This window comes from Lethenteron reissneri, chromosome 72 (genome assembly GCF_015708825.2).
Source record: "Lethenteron reissneri isolate LAM-NWPU_2019-01 chromosome 72, ASM1570882v1, whole genome shotgun sequence".
In the NCBI taxonomy this organism is placed as follows: domain Eukaryota; kingdom Metazoa; phylum Chordata; class Hyperoartia; order Petromyzontiformes; family Petromyzontidae; genus Lethenteron; species Lethenteron reissneri.
Genome location: NC_083850.1, coordinates 1,991,675 through 2,012,445, shown reverse-complemented (window position 1 = coordinate 2,012,445; position 20,771 = coordinate 1,991,675). Strand labels below are relative to the sequence as shown.

General features: G+C 49.9%; 1 protein-coding gene and 1 long non-coding RNA gene across 2 annotated transcripts in view; one reads left to right on the top strand and one right to left on the bottom strand.

The window, feature by feature from the left end:
- Positions 1-1,071, top strand: part of LOC133361300 (uncharacterized) — a 34,834-nt gene extending 33,763 nt beyond the window's left edge. Inside the window, exon 3 of the long non-coding RNA XR_009757351.1 lies at positions 350-1,071. This is a non-coding gene — a long non-coding RNA (uncharacterized LOC133361300). The remainder of the gene's footprint in view (positions 1-349) is intronic.
- Positions 1-20,771, bottom strand: part of LOC133361317 (zinc finger protein 91-like) — a gene marked incomplete at its 3' end in the record, with an annotated part of 1,159,662 nt that overhangs the window by 509,898 nt on the left and 628,993 nt on the right. The gene's annotated exons all lie outside the window — the stretch shown is intronic.

The window sequence follows — 20,771 nt, the reverse complement described above, 5'->3', positions numbered from 1 at the left end:
AGATCAACATCGTGTGACGGAGTCCTTTATTACACAAATAATGGGTTGCCACTAATCTCAATGACCTGGTAAAGCTGTTTGACTTAAACTGACTCGTGTCATATGCAAGGAATATATCAATAACTTGCCAGTGGCCATGCGTGCCAGATTCGGACCTTTTTAGGCCAGTGTAAGCATGGTTTGATATCAGCTCGGTACAGGAAATAGCCAGAGGACAAACACTCATAATTGGAGGGCCCTACACTGAATGGCTCAGATGTCTGAGTCGGAAGGTGGTAACAGTGTAGTTGTTGGTGGGTTCCACAAGTGACCTCTGATCCTGATCCTTGATCCTCTCCTCCCTATGCAGGACTTTCAGGCTGCATCGTGTCTGCTCTGGCCTTGCTCTGTGTTTCTTTGTTCATCCTTGGTGCCTCCATCCTGAGTACACTGCGGTTTTTACGGCAGCAGCCGAATAAAGTGAAGGCCCAGGATTGTGTTGAGTGAACGGGACAGCAACAAAGAGACACCAAGGAGTATCGACACTCGGCTGTTAGAGACCACTGACGCAATTCAAGAAAGATGAATCTGACATCATATCACCTTTAGGAAACATGATGGCCACGTTCGTTCAAAAAATTGCCGAGTTAAACTCAGAATAAATGCATTGCAAATGTTCCCTTCTATTTTAATGAATCAGTCTACGACGGATGCTGTGCTTAATCTCCACTGACTTGCAAAACTGCACCGTGTTCGATCGCCCACCACATGTCGCTTACATTGATTTGAAGGCAGCCTTTGACTCTGAACCATTCACACTGTAGTCCTCCAACATTTACCAAACAATGCAAGAAAATTTATACAATGATTCATGGCAGAAAACAAAAGTCTAGAACTTGGGCTCTGGACCTCCAGAAGCACCCTGTATAATGAACGGCAATGCTGCCAAAGCAGTGGAAGAATGTATCTACCTATCATCTGCACACTGACCGGCAATGGACAATGTAAACCTGATTTCATGCGCCGGATCGGACTGGCCTTAAGAATAATGAATGGTCTGAACCGCATCTTGTCCCAGAAACGTTTAAATCTGGGCAACAAATAGAGAGTTTACTAGTGTAATGCGGGCGTAAATGGGCGGGGCGGATATGACGATCCGAGAGGGAGGAGTCAGGGTGACGTGGGGGAGAAGTTATAGCGGGGAGACAGGAAGCTATCTGGGTCAGTCGGGGGAGTGAAGGGTGGTGAACACGTTGGGTGGTCGCCGTGCCTCAGCCTGGTGGCTGAGGGGCTCATGACGGCGCCAGCCAGCGGGGTGGAAAGAGAGAGTGGAGGATTGAGGTAGGAAGTGGCGAGATAGCCACAGAGGCCACGAAGGGCTGAGGTAGGAAATGGCGAGATAGCCACAGAGGCCACGAAGGGCTGAGGTAGGAAATGGCGAGATAGCCATAGAGGCCACGAAGGGCTGACATTGGGAGGTGGCGAGATCGCCACGCACGGAGGAACAGGGAGTAGCGATGGAGCTGCTGGGGGAGCAGCCAGAGGGCTGCACCAAGAGCCTGCAGCGGAGCTGCAGGAGCGTGGAAGGCTACGGGAGCGAAGGCAGATGTGGGGCTGCCAGGGAGAGAGTCTCAGGAGGAGTGCCGTGTGGGAAGGAGAACGCGAACCCCAAATAAAGGACACGGAGTCAGAGAGAAGCGTCTGAGTCCTTTTATTACACTGGAGTCAGAAGTGAAACGGCATCTCAAAACAACTGAGAGAAAGAAGGAAAAAAAAAATATTCCTGCTACATCATCCGACGACGACGACCTTCCTCAGACAGTGGACCTGCCTGCGATGGAAGAGGAGATCCGTTCTGGAACGAGTACGGGTCCGGGTGAGCAAGGTGTCGCCGCGTTGGTGGACCTGTCTGTGCCGGAGGATGCCAACTTACGATGGAGACAGATGGCGGCGCAGATGGAGACCTTGAAAATCGTGCTGGCGCAACTGTGTGAGTTCACCACGCCGAGGACGGCGTCGGGGAGGCCCGGTGGTGATCCGCAGGCCTCTGCCTTTCCTGCGCTGCCAGCGCCATTGCCACGTGGCACGAAGACGCCATCTTGGGCGTGGCAGGGGAGAAACGGCGGGAAGCCGCCATCTTGTCTTCACAGCGGCGGGAGGACGCCGCCATCTTCAACATCGCGGCGGAGAGGCAGCCTTGCGCTGCCATCTGGAGGTGCCGCGGGGTGAGCAGCCTGCTGTGAGCTGCTGTTTTTCGAGGGGGTGCTGCGAGGAGAAGACGCCGATGCTGCAGCTGCTGGGGCGGGAGCTTCCCGTCCTGGTTCGGGTGCGTGACAACGGAGCCGTCAAGTCGCCGAACGAGTTCTGCGAGGCGTCTCAAGTTGCCACCCTGCCGTCCTCTTCTTGCTGCAGCCCCGGGCGAGTCATAACGATACGCACCCGGCCTTAACACACACCTCACTCATCTTTCGAGGGCCGGGGGGGGGCTATTTTGGTTTTCTCTTATGACTCGATTGTGCGGAGCGCGGTTCGGACTGTCTGTATGTGTGTGTAATAACGATGAACGCGCTATCTGCTTGTTGCTTGGTGTCAATATAAGTGTGTGCATGTGTTGAGAATGGACGGAGAGTCTGCTGTATTTGCTGAGTGTCAAATTGTGTGTGTGCGCTGCTGCGTGGAGTTGTTATCTTGATGGTGAAGTTAATTATTAACTTGGGAGCGTCGGGTATCTTGCGCTGTATTATTTGTGGGTTACCTTGTGTGATGGGCTTAATTGGAAAAAAAAAAAAAAAAATTTTTTTTGGTGTATTGTGCTGCGAGGTGCTGTGTGCGATGCGATTGTTGCAAGTGAGAGAATAATTGTGTTGTTGCTGCAAAGTTATGACAGGATTAATGGTGTGTTGGTTGCCTGCAGATCTGCTTGCTATTGTGTTTAAATGTACGCGTGTGATCGCGATATGCTGATTGCATGTGCTGTTATACCGTTCTGTATGGTTATGGGGTGCGATGCAGTGGTTGACTATTGGAATTGAGATTGTTATTATATTGTGCGTACCTGTTGGAAATTGGTAACAAATTCGAGGGGGACCCAAATATTTGGTTGTATGGTTGTTGTGCACACGAGATTGCGTGTATATTATAGAGGGGGACCCTAAAACATTGGTTGTATGGGTGTTGTGCACACGAGATTTCGTGTATATTATGGGTAATTGCGCTTTTTGAGAGAGAGAGAGCGCGCTTTGAGGGTGCGTGATGACGCCGTTGTGGGTGTCTCAAAGGTTAATGCTAATGGGACCGTAAATTGGCGCCAAGTGGCGTCGCGTATTCGGTTGATCGCATGCAGCCACGAGTTGCTTGGCGAGTTGGGTTGTGTAACCAATGTGGTTGGTAAAATATTGGTTAAAAATTCCACGATATGACAGCTGTGCGCAGCAAGCTGGGGCTGTGCGTCTATCGTTGGTGGGGTTGTTATAACGTGACGGGGGATGCGTCTTGTGACCCCCAGCTAAGGGAAGCTGGGGTGCACGAATGGAGAAAACTGGCCACGTGTTCGCACGCTGGGCCGCCATTTTGCGCGCACGCGGGGTATGGCGACGATGCGCTTTGCGGAAAGGGCCGCCATTTTGAGTGCGCGCGAGATATTGCGCGAACGCGCTGGGCGAAGGGGGACGCCATTTTGAGCGCGCGGGAAAAACCGCGGTGGGGCAAGTATTCCATCTGTTATGCCTGCCATTGTTGATTGGGTGATGCACGAGTTGTGGTCACATCGGCCTATGGCTGATGGCTGACCTGACAGCCCGGAGGCGAAACCTCCGTGGTATGTCTTAAACTAATGGGCCATGTGCTCATATGGCTCGGGGAGTCATGGTTCAGTTGTGCGGTGGCAGACTGAACCTGGTGTGCCGGGGGCTCACGGGATCTGGGTTAGGGTGTTATTGTCTCTATAAGAGAACATTGCCCCGTGGGGGGAGTACAGGGGGTCTGGCATTGCTGGGGGATGAACCTTCCCTGGGCTATAAAGCATCGGACTATACGAGGCTGGTGTGTGTCCATCTCTGATGGGATAGTAAGGGAGGAGCGTGGCCGAGTTGCTGCTCATCCCCGAAATTGCACTAGCTGAGAGTATGGTCAGTGGATGTTGCTGTGGGTTGACGACCACGGTGGGGGTTAGGGCGAGTTAAACGTTACCGCTGGGGAGCGTGGCTCTCTCCACGCGAGGGTGTGCGATTAGGTGTTTTGTTGGGTTGCTGAGAGTGACCGTGGGTACATGCTGTGTACGTGCGATGTCTGTGCTGGTCCTCAAGGGAGGACTGCTGGTGGGCAAGAGCAGGAAATTTTGTTGTTGTTGTTGTCACGTGTAAATAATATTGTTGTTAAAATGTAAATACTGGGGCATCCATTGCGTTATTTTGGGTATTTATGGGGAGTTTTTTTAAGCGGGCTGGATTTACATCATCTCCACTACCCTGAGGCCGGGTGGCTGTCGTGTACGACATGCGGATGTGCGTTGTTGTGCTGTGCCTCAGGGGATTGGATTCTCCTTCTCGTCACAGATTCTTCAGCTCCCGTCGCACTGGGTGTTACCTGGTGTGCTAGCTGGATGAGGACTTGAAGGAGCAATTGAGCGCCGTTCGTCATTCTGCTCTACCACTTGCTCTTTGACGTTGGACTTGAGCCGAGCGGATGGAACTGCAACATGGACACGCACTAAAACATCACATTTCTGGGTTGTGCGCGTTGGCCATTCTTGCGTGTCAGTTGCCGTTTTTGTTCATTGTGCCATTCTTATTCTTGTTGATGTTGCGCGGAGGACAGGCCGGTGTTCTGTTCCAGTTCCTGATACCTCCCCTTTCGTTGCTTGTGTTGTTGTTGTTATAATCTCCGTTGTGTCTGGGGGACTCCTGATTGTGATGCCTTCGCCCGCATTATTTTGTTCTGTTTCAGCCGAGGACGGCTGGGATTTTCTCTACGGGGGAGGGTAGTGTAATGCGGGCGTAAATGGGCGGGGCGGATATGACGATCCGAGAGGGAGGAGTCAGGGTGACGTGGGGGAGAAGTTATAGCGGGGAGACAGGAAGCTATCTGGGTCAGTCGGGGGAGTGAAGGGTGGTGAACACGTTGGGTGGTCGCCGTGCCTCAGCCTGGTGGCTGAGGGGCTCATGACGGCGCCAGCCAGCGGGGTGGAAGAGAGAGTGGAGGATTGAGGTAGGAAGTGGCGAGATAGCCACAGAGGCCACGAAGGGCTGAGGTAGGAAATGGCGAGATAGCCACAGAGGCCACGAAGGGCTGAGGTAGGAAATGGCGAGATAGCCATAGAGGCCACGAAGGGCTGACATTGGGAGGTGGCGAGATCGCCACGCACGGAGGAACAGGGAGTAGCGATGGAGCTGCTGGGGGAGCAGCCAGAGGGCTGCACCAAGAGCCTGCAGCGGAGCTGCAGGAGCGTGGAAGGCTACGGGAGCGAAGGCAGATGTGGGGCTGCCAGGGAGAGAGTCTCAGGAGGAGTGCCGTGTGGGAAGGAGAACGCGAACCCCAAATAAAGGACACGGAGTCAGAGAGAAGCGTCTGAGTCCTTTTATTACACTAGTACTGTTTTTGTCAGTTTTGTTGTATGGTGCCGAGCCCTGGACAATGCTTCAAGCTGATTGGATCAGCTGCAGTCATTCCACATGCAATTTCAAAGACACTTTCTTGGCATCCGATGGTTCCACTTCGTCAGAAATGTCACTATTGTGTCTGCGACCGGTCTTTTAATGGCCTCAATCTATGCTCATCGCCTGACACAAGCGCCATGGTGATGTCACCGCCACTTAGTGGCGAATGGCGGTTGTTGTTAGTGATTGAGATCTTAATTCGAGGATGATGGTTGTCACTTTTTGGACGCTTCGCCCGTCTTGATGCGCACTCGAGCAAATTGTGGACTTCAGTTGGTGGTTGACGTTCGAAGTGGACTGCGACCCTCAAAGGAATGGCATCGCCCCTGTGATAAGTGAATCAAACAAATCACGCGCGACACTGGTATTGGCAGCAAGAGCACTTAATGAAAATGCCGTCGCAAGAGGTCACACGTTTTGGTGTGATGGTGCTTCTCTGACTATGCGTGATGAATGCATGGATTTAAATCATTCCTTCTACGGGAAGTTAAATGTCCGAGCCTGTCAGAGCTCTATTGAGGGATCCTCTGAAGAAAAGACTGAACCCATAAATAAATAACAAAACGCATATTGGATTCAATTTCAGAATTAAACATCTACTTTTGATACTCTTTATCATTATATCATCTCCTCACAGATGGTTGCCCAGTGACCTTAATCACTTTTATCCACTGAATCTAAATACTGCGCAAAAAGCCAACTACCATCTGAACAGTTTGTAGATTACAACGTTTTACCAGGACAGTCCATAATTCAGCTGTAATTATTGAAATGACCTTCGAGTTCTATGGCAAGTCCAGCAAGGCGTGATCTCTGTGGCAATTATAACCAACATAGCGCCAAATGATCGTAAACTGTCTCATGCACATTATTCACAAATGGTGCGGGTAGAAAGTAATACAAATTGTAAACATAGAGCAAAAAAAAATGTATGAACATGATTAAAATGATTAGTACGGTTGGCTACATACGATTTGAAAGAAGTTCAACATGCAAAATGTCCGTAATATAAAAATAAACAGTTGTCACCTGGGTTTTATATTCAGTCTATGAAATGCTATCCTGCTACAGGCTTGTATATCCATGAACAGTCATAATCAATCATTCGAATTTTATAGTATGCTCATTGGTCTATATATACCTGCGTAATGTTTGCCAAAATATATAGTCATGGTTAATATCTTTTTTAATTTGTATTGGTTACTCCTGTGAGATCATGACACCTATTTAGGAATCCAGGTCAGGAGACAGTTATTTCGATTTCCTGACTCTTGTCCTGATGACGTTTAAACTGTTGTAAATTACCACGTTTTGTTGGGAGAATTTTTCTTCAACTTACAAGTGAGCTCAAAGCATGATAATTGGTGCATTAAACGTTCATGCACGTGACACAATTTCATTTGTTTAGCTGTGTCAGATGGTGGACGGTCCTAACGATTGTGCAGATTATTGCGTGGCTTACGCCAATCAACCATTTTGCACCATATTGGCTGTGAGTAGCTACGTGTTATGTATGCATATTGTCACGACTTCTGGAGAATAAAACGAGTAAAAAGAAAGCTCCTTCCTTATTCAATGATGCATATTATTTTCATGGCAGCATCCCCATGTGGTGAGATTTCATCATGTGTCTGAAATAATACAGCATCTGGCTCTCGTATGCTTTTTGGGTTGAACTGACTGTTGCTGGATATGATGTGTAATGTTTCACTCATTTTCTGCAGAAGCTCCGAGCACTTGGAGAGTAACGCGGACATCATGCCCGACAAAACACTGTACAGCCCTAAAAACACATCACCCATATCGACAGCACAGTCGCGAAAACCTACGCAGTCATATATAATTTATTTTTTATTTGAGTATTCCTTCTTCCAGTTTTGTTCTTGAATGACAAGATTCATCATTTGCACAGTTATGGATGTAAATACTTTCGACCATTACCTTTTTTGATGACGGTTGCTGAGCATTGGCCCTAAACGCCAGGCAGCCTGCAATTAACAACACTATTAAAGGTGCAATGGTTATCAAGTTTATTGAAATAAGAAAGGTTATTGTATAAACTTTGGAAAGGGTCAATAGGATGGCATTCCAAATTCGAGCAGTGTGTGGGAAGACGCAGAGAGCGAGATAAGAGTCGTGAACCGGCAGCGTGAGTGGAACAGATTAGTGCTGTTTTCACAGGGTTCGTTAAATTTGTGATTCAAGCATGGAGCTGGTCAGAGATAGTCACAATGGTCAATCTTTTCAGAAAAAAAAGTTATCTACTTGAAAATCCAAGTTGGCAGCCATTTTTCAAGATGGCAAACAATAATACATTTTTTGCGTAAAAGACATTGTGACCGAGTTGTCCAGTATTGGATGATTTAAGAGTCGATTTTTATGTTCACGAGCATGCAATAACATAATTCACAATTTTTACAACTCATCAGATAGGTTGTATGCATAATTTTTTGGACAACGTGATGATGTGCAAACAAGTGAATACCAATGTCTTTAAAAAAAAAAGATATATTAAATGTGATATTGCCTATTTGTGGATTCAGTGCGTTCTGAGCGTTAAAAAAACACCGCATTTGAATATTCTTAAACATCATGGAATTAAACGTTAATTTGATAATATTGTAATAAAAGGACTCGGACACTTCCTTCTGTCTTCGTGTCTTTTATTGGGTTCTCGTCCTCACCCACACGGCACTCTGTTATAACTCTGTATTTGTAGCCCCCGGCTATTCACTGCTATTATAGCTCCTTCTTCCCTCTGACTCTCTGCTTCATCTACTGTAACCTCCTCCCTGCAGACTCGCTGCTACCTCTATGCAGACTCCCGCTGCTACCCCTATGTGCAGACCCTCTGGCTGCTACCGTATGCAGACCCGCTGCTGACTCTGTATGCAGCCCCGCTGCTGACTGCAGCCTCCTCGCTGCTTCGGGTCGGTCACCGCTGGCCAACGGTGCCGATCCTCGCTCCCCCGTGTTCGTGGCGATCTCGCCACCCTCCGCTTCGCCCTTCGTGGCCTCTCTCTGTTCCTGGTTCCCCGTCACTCCCTATCCTCTTCCGGTTCCCCTCCTTCTATACTCAACCCCTCTCCCCCCCACGTGACCTAACTCCTCCCCTCATGACGGCACCTCCGGAGGGCCGTTTACACCCGCATTACATCACCCTCCCCCATAAAGAAAATCCAGCCGACCTCGGCTGAATTGCAACCTGAAAAGCAATGCGGGTGTAAAGGTCCAACACGTAAAAAGACACGAAGCATGCAAGAACAATATAACAATGAACACAACACAACACAATCTAACGAAACGTGAGGGATTTCGAGCGAGTACGGGTAGCCGGGCCGTCCCGGACGGTCGGCAGCCCACCCGCCGAGCGGGAACGTGGAAGGGTTTTAGGGGCGACGGGCGCAAGTTCTTCCGTCGCCATTGGAGGCCCGCCACTGTCCCGCTCGCGTCCAGAGACATCCCGTACTCGCGTCCGCGGAGGGATAGGAAGAGCTGCAGGTCCCGTGGGTTCCGCGGCACCGGTCGGCATCCCACGAGCGGAACGTCCTCCTCCCTGCGCTGTCACGGCCGGCTTGTCTGTGAAGGGTACGACAGGCGCTTTCGCAAGGTCAGCAGACACAGGCAAGGGCGAGTCGGCAGCAACAGACCCCGGCAAGGCAACTTCGGGAGATGACGCATCCGGCCGCGGGGCAATGTATGGCTTCAACCGGGATGTATGCACGAACCAGCGCCGCGAACCAACCTGAACACGCGCCGACTGTGGGTTGGGAACCTCAATGAGGCGGACCGGACCTTGCCACGGTTTGTGTAATTTAGGAGAGGTACCTGGCCGCACCTGTGGGCAATGAAGCCAGGCCAGGTCCCCCTTCTTCCAGGGGCACTCCCCCTTAGAACGTCGGGCACACCGCTCATTCCTGGCCTGAGCTTTGGCTGTAGCCATGCGGGCTCTTTCCCTCGCCTCAGTGACACGGCGAACGTTGTCCTGAATATACTCAGGAAGAGGCTTAACAGGCCCCCTCGCACCGGTTCCCAACTGCTCATTAATCGGCGGCACATTCTCACGGCCGTACATAAGGAAGAACGGCGAGTATTCAGTAGCCGCGTGCGGCGTCATGCGATACGCCGAAAGCACCCCAGGGATATGCAAATCCCAATCAGATTGATTTTCCCCGACTGTATGGCACAGCATGGCGGACAGAGTCCGATTCAACCGTTCCACCATCCCATCCGTTTGTGGGTGGTAGGGGGACGTCCGTATCTTTTTAGTTCCCAAAGCCGCACACACCTCCCCCAACAATTTGGACGAAAAGTTGCGCCCCTGATCTGTAAGGAGCCTCTCCGGCGCCCCCTTGTCCATTACATACCCAAATAGAAAGGCGTCAGTGATAGACGCCGCTGACTGGTCAGGCAAAGGCCAGGCCATCGGCCAGCGAGAGAGGTACTCCACCCCCACCAGTAAATACTTATTTCCCTTAGCGGATGGCGGAAAGGGTCCCAAAATATCTAACGCCACCAGCTCATTAACCCGAGATACTTGAATCGATTGTATCGGCGGAACATATGGATGTTTAGGTGGTTTACGGCGGGCACAATCGGGACACGCGCGAACGTGACCGACGACATCCGTCGTCATGCCGTGCCAATAATAGTCTCGTTGCAGCGTCAATAGGGTTTTCTGCACCCCCAGGTGTAAAAGTGTGTCACAGTGCAAAGATCTAATCAACTCGTACCGCAATGACGCAGGCACAACGAGACGCCAGTGTTCCTGTATCCCTTCCCTCCACATCAGTAACCCATCTCGGAGAGCAGTTTCCGAAATACCACCCGCACCGAGTTCCTTACCCGCCTTCTCCGTTCGTTTTCGTAACGACACCAAAGAATCGTCCAACATTTGCTCCCGAATCCACACAGACCTCGGAAGACGCAAAATCCCGTCAGCCGGTCCCCCATCAACCGGTCCCGGTGTAAGCGGAGTTTCGAGAACATCCACCGCCAGCGCGACAGGCTGAGGGGGGGGCTGAGTCGGTCCACACCTATGCGTCCCCGACGCACACGCACAAGGGGATTGTTGCGGCAACCTGGACAGTGCGTCCGCGTTAGCGTGACGCACACCCTTCCGATGGTGAATTTGGAAGGAAAATTCTTGCAACGTGTCCAGCCATCTCGCCAATTGTCCGGATGGCTGGTCCATCTTAAGAGCGTACTGTAAGGCCGCATGGTCCGTGCGGACAATAACGACCGACCGTACAGATACGGTCGAAATTGGCGGAGAAAAAACACAATAGCCAAAAGTTCCCTGCGAGTGACGCAGTAACGGGTTTCCGCGGGAGACAAAACTCGACTCCCATACGCCACCACACGCTCAACACCACCTTTTGACTGGGACAACACCGCCCCAATACCAGTGTCACTCGCATCAGTATCCAGAATGAAGGGATGTTCAAAATCCGGATAATCCAACGTCGGCGCAGTAGCCAATAAATCGCGCAGGCTCCGAAACGCCGCCTCCTCCGGCGGTCCCCACACAAATTTATGCCCCTTCCCAGTAAGGAGATGTAAAGGCCTGGCGATAGTAGCGAAATTCGGAACAAACCTCCGATAATATGAGGCGAACCCCAAAAACCGACGCACATCACCCACCGTGGCCGGGGTTGCCCAATCCCTGACACACGCAGTTTTCTCTGGATCCGTGGCCACCCCGTCCGCACTAACAATATGTCCCAAGTATCGAACGGAGCGTTGCAGTAGATGACATTTCTTAGGCTTGAATTTCAAATTAGCAGAACGCATTCTGGCAAACACAGCCTCCAACCGCAGTAAATGCTCATCAAATGTGCGGCTGAAGACAATAATATCATCTAAATAAATGAGACATGTCTCCCACTGCAACCCCGTCAACACCAACTCCATCAATCGCTGAAAAGTGGCAGGGGCTGCATTCAACCCCATCGGCAGACAGTTAAATTGGAATAACCCCTGCGGCGTACGGAAAGCTGTCTTTTCCCGCGAGGGCTCGTCAAGGGGGAGCTGCCAGAAGCCCGAAGAGAGATCTAGCGTTGAAAAAAACTTAGCCCCTGACAAGGCGTCGAGAGAATCGTCCATACGCGGCAGGGGATACGCATCCGCCACCGACACTTTATTCAACTTCCGAAAATCGACACAAAATCGCAATTTACCATCCTTTTTTTTAACCAACACAACAGGCGCGCCCCATGGGCTATTAGACGGAGATATAATATCCGCTTTCAACATGTCTTCCACTGCCCCTCGAACATGCTCACGCTCAGCCGGACTCATCCGACGCGAGTTCAACCGGATAGGGGCAGCGTCCCCCGTGTCGATATGATGAGAGAGAAGCGAGGTGCGTCCCAAGTCCAAATCGTCCGAGCTAAACACATCGGAATAGCTCGATAATAATTTATGAATCGCACAACGCTGCTCGGTGGAAAGGGCCGAATTTTCCCCACATAATTCGGCGATCCAACGATCATCAACCCCTCCATCGTGTGAAACACCACCCACAAGCCCCCCGTCCGGCAGGTCACTCTGGGCCGTAAACGCCGTAGTGGCATGTGCCACAACGGTACCAGCTGGCACACACACGCTTTCAGCACTCGCATTTAACACCTGCAAAAACGGGCGCTGATCTGGACGGACAATAGTTTGCGCCCCTACCAGCGCTAAGCCGCCCGTAACCGCGGCGGACGGCGACAGCAAAATCCCAAAAGCACCCTGCCGACCCGGAACCGGCTTCCGGTATCGTAAGGGAATGAGCATCTGAGAGCCAGGTGGAATATCAACCGAAACTTCCGATAGCGCCTGCACCTGGGCGACAGGAGCCGGTCGCCCCCAGGCGGACTGTAAAAATTCCAATTTCCGGCCCCCCGGTAGTTCTATGCAATTTTCATTGATTCTAATTAGAATGGGCATCTTAGCCAAAAAATCCGTACCCAACAGGCAAGGAACCGCCAGGGACCTCGAAATCAACACAACGCCCGAGGCCGAGACACCCCCGATAGAAATGTTAGCGTCCACCTGTCCCACGATGCCCATACTACCCCCGTTCGCAGCGATGCAGGAAGCGTAAGCCGGCCTCACGGCCCCCGGTGGGATGTTCAAAAGATGGAATATCACATCCGAAATAATGGTCGCGGATGCACCGGAATCCACCAAAATACGTACGTCCACCCCTTGGATGGACCCAGGTACAGTGGACGAACCGGTAGCGGCCGCGACAACCCGCCGAGCCAGCTTACGCCACTGCGTTATCGAGCGACAAGGCTCAGATACTGGCCTCCCGTATTTTACAACATCCGCGTCGCATAACAACGGCGATGAGTGAGGTGTCAGGCCTTGCCGGGTGTCTGGTGCGCACCGACTTGCCTGTGCCGGAGGGTCTTTCTTTGGGGCGTCCGCTGTCGAGGCCTCCTGCTGGGGCGGCCCCGGAACCCGGGCCCAGCAGTCCCTGGCATAGTGGCCCCGACGGCCGCAGCGGAAGCAGTCGACGTCGGGGCGGCGCGCAGCGGGCACCCCGTCCCGACGCGGCCGCACCGGCGGCGGAGCCCGCGGCCCCGGCCCGCTCCGGGCCGGCCACGGAGTGGAGGCAGCCGACAACTCCTTCTGGCCGATCGCATCCGGCACGTACACGGCCTTCGTAGGGTCCCACCCTACGGCCCCCCCATCGACGACAGGACCGCCCGTCCACGCCGTCACCTGTTTCCAGCGGTGGAGATTGAACTGTGCGTCCAAACACTTGGCCGCGGTCCGGGACGTGAGTTTTTCGTGACCGCACGCCTGCATGGGAATGCCGAGATCTCGGGACAACTCCAACATCTTCCCCAAGATGAGTGGTTCCAGCAGGTCAGGCTCCGTCTCCGGGTAAGCGGCCATAGCGAGTTCCAACACGGCGCCCCTGTACGCTACAGGTGACTCCTCAGGTGCGCGTTGCCGCTGCACGAATCGGCGATGGGCGTCATCCGGTGGCTCGTACGCGTCCGCCATTTCCTCGAACACCCCTCGCAGAGTTTTCTTCTTCGCAGCTTTTATAGAGCGAAAAAAACGAACGGACTCATCATCAAGAAGAGTCGGGAGCACCTCCAGTGCCTCAGCGTCCGTCCACCTTGCCGTACGTACCGCCGCCAAAAATCTGCAGGCGAACGCACTCCAATCGCCCCCGATGGAGAACTCTTTGACGGTTGTAAGGTGACGACTGCGACTCCTTGGCTTGCTTCCGTCCGTCGCTGACTCTTCCGGCGGTAAGTTCAGCAAGGCGTGGCAACGCTGTGTCGCCAAAATGGCGGACGATCCTCGCGGCGGCCCCAAAATGGCGGCTTCCCGCCTTCCGTGGTGCGCCACGCCCAAGATGGCGTCTTCACGCCGCGTGGCCGATGGCGGCGCCATCGAAGACGACCCGGGCTCCTGCCGATCACCACCATCACCTTCCAACGCCGCCCTTGGCGTGACAAGGTCACACAACTCTGTGATGACGGTTTTTAGGGTTGCCAGTTGCTCCGCCATCCGGATCCATCTTAAATCTTCGTCCTTCAACGCAGATGGGTCGGACGAAGGGGCCACCTCCTCGACGCCCGGGCCCTCACGGATCTCTCCCTCCGCCGAAGTGAAGCCGACCTCAGGAGGAAGATCGTCGTCGTCCGAAGATGAAGCCGACGCCGGGGATGGAATATTCTTTTTCCTCAGTTGTTTCGCCATGCCGTTTCACTTCTGACTCCAGTGTAATAAAAGGACTCGGACACTTCCTTCTGTCTTCGTGTCTTTTATTGGGTTCTCGTCCTCACCCACACGGCACTCTGTTATAACTCTGTATTTGTAGCCCCCGGCTATTCACTGCTATTATAGCTCCTTCTTCCCTCTGACTCTCTGCTTCATCTACTGTAACCTCCTCCCTGCAGACTCGCTGCTACCTCTATGCAGACTCCCGCTGCTACCCCTATGTGCAGACCCTCTGGCTGCTACCGTATGCAGACCCGCTGCTGACTCTGTATGCAGCCCCGCTGCTGACTGCAGCCTCCTCGCTGCTTCGGGTCGGTCACCGCTGGCCAACGGTGCCGATCCTCGCTCCCCCGTGTTCGTGGCGATCTCGCCACCCTCCGCTTCGCCCTTCGTGGCCTCTCTCTGTTCCTGGTTCCCCGTCACTCCCTATCCTCTTCCGGTTCCCCTCCTTCTATACTCAACCCCTCTCCCCCCCACGTGACCTAACTCCTCCCCTCATGACGGCACCTCCGGAGGGCCGTTTACACCCGCATTACAATATGATGTACTGTTATATGACATTACAGCTTAGGGTCAAAAGGTTTCATATGACTATGTTACATGTCCTCATTAACAATTACTGTCATGATACACGGTCTGGATTAAGCATGTGAAACTGAATAATAATGAAATTATGGAAGCTCAGGTTGAAGGGTTGAACTTAAGGATCATTCACGACCACAATAGGTATTTTTAGATCTATATTACAATTTTAAATTTACGCGACCAACATAATGTATTCAGAGGGTACAACCAAAGCACCGTCTGGCCGTTTTTGTCTATCCAGTGGCTATCATTGTGTAATAACCTTCCAGGAGACGGCTTCGGAATCAGTCCTTTTTATTTCCACTCCACCATACACTTTCCTTACTCACTCTCCGTTGCTGGCAGACAACGGAGAGAGAGGCAACCCGAGGCCCCGTCCGCACGTGACCCTGCTTCTGTTATTTTCAGTCTGCTCGCGATCGTTCCCTCGCGCTCGCTCTTAAGACCTTCGTCACGTGGTTCCCCCAGCCAATCATGTATGGACAGCTCTGACCATTCTCGATGGTTCCCTGTCAATCCCGGGACCACGCCCCTCATCCGGCTCCCCATTAGCTGGGGCCCCGAATGGCTAGGCCAATCACTTCAGATGACCTGTCGTGATGACGCATGGGCCATGGTCCCAATCTCAACCCTTATTGGCTACGAGCAGGACCGGCAAGCCAATCCCCACGTGAACCCTCTATGGCTGTTATTACAATTGCATGCTCCAGCAGGTATTCACTTTAAGGCTAAGTCGACTTTCAGGCTCAGTCGACCTAAACTCGTGCTACACACACACCACATCAAGAGGCCCGCCTTTACGAGTCGATAGGCATTCCAAGGGGCAATCAAGTAGGTCTGTGTCCACACAAGTTTTGGGATGACCTCCGGAGGAAGGGAGTTTTATAGGGTTTAATGACATCAGGTGCCAGGATGTCTACAGAGCCAGAAGCAAGGATGACCGAAGTCTGACCCGATGAATGCACGAGGGGCATGAAAGTGGTATGAGCTTTTAATGTCTCAGGTAAATAATTACATAAGCTAGAAATTCCTATTAAACAGCATACAAATATCGTATTCGTCAGTCATGCATTGGCAGACTGGGGATAGTACTCCTAATCCGGCTAAGAGTGAGATTTGCAGAGGCAAAGGCTCTGAGTAGTTGAGAATTGAGTTCTTGCTAAGGCAGATTAAGTAATGCTGATATTTTTATTTTCCGTTTTTCTTCATATTTTGAGTCACTTATAGAGTCAAGGACTTCGAGAAGTTGTATTGTAATAAGCTAAGAGTTGGAATTTTCATATAATACTGTGATGAGCTAAGACACTTGAGAAGTTAAGTGGAGACGAGTTATACACCAATATCAGGTATGCATGAAATACTGTCCAAGCTATCGGATGTAAACGTTCTGTTGGTCGAGCCCAGTGACTGACATTGGATGAGGTCAAGAGGCTGAGAGCGTGTTAGAGTGTGTGGACACGTGCAGGCCGCTGCACGGCGTGGGATCTCTTGAGGGTGAGCGACCAAAGGTGCTCGCGAACAAAGCCACTCCAAAGCCTGCTGACAGGCAGCATGCTGGGCCAGCGTGGAAACAGGATGCTCCAGCTGCAGATCCAGCCTGGCGTGCAGACAATCTGTGAGCGTGCAGCGCAGCAGCTGACGGCTGACTGGCAGCGTGCTGACTCCAGAGTCGGGAGCGCACTCCAGCTGTGAACCAAGCCTGACGTTCTACACATCTTTGTGGGACTGGATGTATTTTCCGTAAGAGAGAAGACAGAAGATGGAACATTCACTTTACATTCATTTTACCATTTTTCAACTGTACCTTGTACAGGTTGTGGGCCAAGAAGAATCTCAGCTTGCATGCATCACAAACCATAACAAACGATGTGTTGCATTTATGAGCATTCATTCCATACGAATATTGCAATTTTGAGGTGTTTGCCTATTGTTCTCTTTTAATAACGTGATCGTGAGATTTGACCGTTAATGCTTTTATAATCATTCAATACGGATTTATGAGTACATATATTTGCATGTTTACTGTTGTTGCTATTTTAGTGATGAGTGTTTTTGGATATTAGAGTAAATTTATATTAAAGTTTGTCATATAAAGCAGGGTCCGAGTGCCCATTTTCTAACTCACGCATTGTTTAAATTTCGAAAATGTTATCCTGCGGTGAGATCTGAAACCTGAGACCTGACATAATTACGTATAATTAATGAAGCGAGAATCAGTAAATGTTAAAGCGATAATCATTGAAATTATCACAATTGATAATACACACCCCTTGATAACAAGAGCCATTAATAATAATAACTTGTGATAACTTTATGCATAATCGCGTCCCAATTATATACATCGATATTAATCACTCCATTTTTTTTTGTAATTACAATCATGATTCATTACACTTAACAACACACACACATTCTTAGTAACACTCAACCACACACAACCATTTTAACATTATACAATTTAAAAAAAATTTAACACATTTTTCATAATTGTAATTATAAAAAATACATTATATATTTAACAGCACCACCCGATACACTGCAAATATCAGTGCGTTGCAACTCAGCGTGGAGTTTAGTGTCAGATAATGTATTGTTTCTCAGCATGCAGTTACCGTCCCAAAAGCTCCCTGATAAGCCGCCACAATAAGTAGTCGTCCCTGAATTTACAGGATGTGCCAGCAAGGCAAAGACAAACCAAGGATGATGGGACGTATTTTATCTGTATGGTGTGCAGTCAGTCAGTAGTGAACCAACCAGTAACTCAGTACCCCTCTAACTGGGGATGGTTACAGGAAGGTGAAATGTGGAGGATTGGTTGGGATGTGCTTCCATCGATTTCAAACAGTTTACAAAAACTGACTCATCGATGCTCTAAGACAGTGTCATCGAAGATGAAAATGTTATCACTATCGATTGAAGCCCCAAAGGATGAGCTGGATTATAGTAAATCTGTTAAATTCACCAAACTGGTGTATACAAATGAGTGAAAACACAACCACATGGCTCGATTGATCTGTATTTAAAAATAGTATTTTCATGACGTAAAAATTAGGCCATGTTGGATTTTGTTCATTATTTAATACTTAGCATTTTTTATTCATCAATTGTATCACAAGCAGATATATAGACACTAAGATCAAAGTGATGAGATATCTGCCCAAAATGTATAAAAAAAAAATTGACAGTTTGTAAAAATATGGTAGCCATCTCTGGTTTTTAAGTGTCTTTTTTAAATGATCCCAGGAGAAAATACCAATTTACTGAATGTTCCTGTTATCTGCTCCACTATACGCTGGTTGACAACAATATATATATGAAGCGAATGAGACGATGCGTTAGATCGAGTTTTCAACATGTGTAGAGGGATCAATGAGTGAAGGTCATGGGAACAGTAACCATTGTAGTCAAGAGGCACGCCAGCACACGTGGGTTTGCGTTTATGACACACACCGTCTACGCCATTCTTAAAAGAGCCTCGATCAATGGTCCCTCACTCCTTTTTCCCCAACCCCTCAATTCAAATTCTAATACCCTACCCTTCCACTGTCATTCAAGTGACGAATCTCGCTGCTGCACTGGTCGAACAGCTCAATTTCTCCGCTCAGCCTGGCCAATCAATTCCGGTGTTTCAGCACTTGGCCAATCGGGAGGCTCTTGCCGCAAGATTTGAATTTGCGAGCTCGTCTACTGAAAGCAGCCCAGATCGTATTTGACAAAATAATGCAGATTGCCTTTTCAGCGCTTTTCACAGTCGCAGTGAGAGAAAAATGGAGGCGACTGACAGCCAGTGACCTGGATCATCACCTCACAGCTTTACGTTAAATTATATTAGGTGCAGTGGGGTAGGAACTAGGTCCTTCAACTTCATAATATTGTTTCATCATCATTGTCATCATCAATAATCCTTTACTGGATGAAGCCCTCTCGAAGCCATGTCCAACGTAGAGGTTGGTTGACTATACTTCACCACGCTGGTCAGTAAGTGTTGGTGAAGGAGGGGGCCCTAGACTGGTTCAGCTATCACTGGCCACTGATTAGTCGTAGTCGGGAACAGATTATATATCGCTGAGTTTAGAGCAGCGTCTATGAACCACTGTGCCAAGGCTTCCCTACTTTGTTTATGTGATTGTCATGGGGTCAATAACCACTCCCTCAATACAGGATTAAACTATATCTACATGTTTGACCAATGGTGGAAAAACTAGTCGGGACAGATCTACCACTTATACAATTATCAGCCAGTATTGTCAGAGGTATTGATCAGGGCTGATTATGCATGGTGGGGGTAATTGAAGCCCCAAATAGAAGCAGGTGACTCACCTCTAATAATGAATAAGGCCGATGAGCCAATGGCAAAGCAGCAGGGGTTAGCTAGACCGCATATCGGAAGGGCTGAGGCAGACTAAAAAATTAACCCGTAAAAACAAAGTTTTTCACTATAAATCCTTTTTATGCGTGGCATCGGGGCGGCTAGAGTCCTCTCGTCCTCTGGCTTAAGATGGCTGCCACCTATGGGTCAGATGATTGTCTGCCACTATTAAGCAATTGGTAATTAAATATTTTAAAAAAATTCCCTTAACAGTGTAAAATTTGGGAAAACATTTTTTCACGAAAATTAATTGTCACGCACAACGAGTCTGTGTGCAAAATGTCAGCTCGATTGGATCACGGAAAGTGGGTTAAAAAACGACCGAAAGATTTGCACGGTCATAAGCAAGCAAGCACGCAAGCACGCAAGCAAGCAAGTGAACTTAATAAAAGTCGTGGACCACAGAGGTGTAAGTGCAGAGGAGTGCAACATTAATCCAGCAGCATCCGGAGACAGGTGATTTGACAAGCATCAGTATGTGAGGCTGTAAATTAAACACTACACTCACTATAGTCTGACAAGACAGGTCATTTGATGGTGGAGGAGAAAGTGTATAAAGGCGATGTTTACAGGGGGCCTTGTGGAAGCATAGGCTGGAGGACAGAGGTGCCAAGAAGGCGAGGAAGCCACGGGACAAGAGGTTGCAGCGACGGGAGGTTCGGCAGAGAGGAAGCCAATAGGCTTCCAGCAAGCCAACAGGTGACCAGGAGATGAAGCGACCAGCAGTGGCGCTTGTCTCGAGGACTGAGGACAGGTGGGGGATCCTGTGGCAGCCTAGTGGACCAGGTGGAGGACAGAGCTTAAGGCCATTTGCTAGGAGCCCAAACGCTCACCTTGGCATTCTCTGATACCAACAGCAGACTAAGAACAATAAGGCTTTGTTGATGAACTTGTTGAACGATATTGTTGATCAGCACACGAGCTGTTTCATTCAGACTCTGTCGCCTCGACGGACCTGGTTTTCACCTGAGGACGGCTGCTTGCGTTGTGGCCGAAACGTCGTGAGAATAATTTTATTATGTTTTATTTTTATTATTTTTTTATTATTTTATTACTTCCCTTCTACGTGACTTTACCGAAAGAACCAAGAAGATGAATCCCTGCAGTCACGAAAGCTTTAAATCAAAATTTGTTCTCCGTTGGTTGAGATGTTATCTCGCTAAATGGGAACAGCTCGCATACCAAGGGAGATTTTAAATCTCCCAGCCCTGTTTCATTTACAGTTTCTCGGGATTCAGTTTCTGGCCCCTTTCTCTTTCGTATTCATTTGGTCGCACTAGGTCATATGCTCTGAAATATCGGCCTAAAGCGTCATTGCTATGAGGAAAGCACTAAAATTTACTTGCATACTGAATCCGATATCCCTTCATCTGCCTCCAACCTATTTCAGCGCTGGCTTTCATCAAAAGTTGGCAACAACAAGATTGTGCGAACGAGGTGCAGCAATGCCC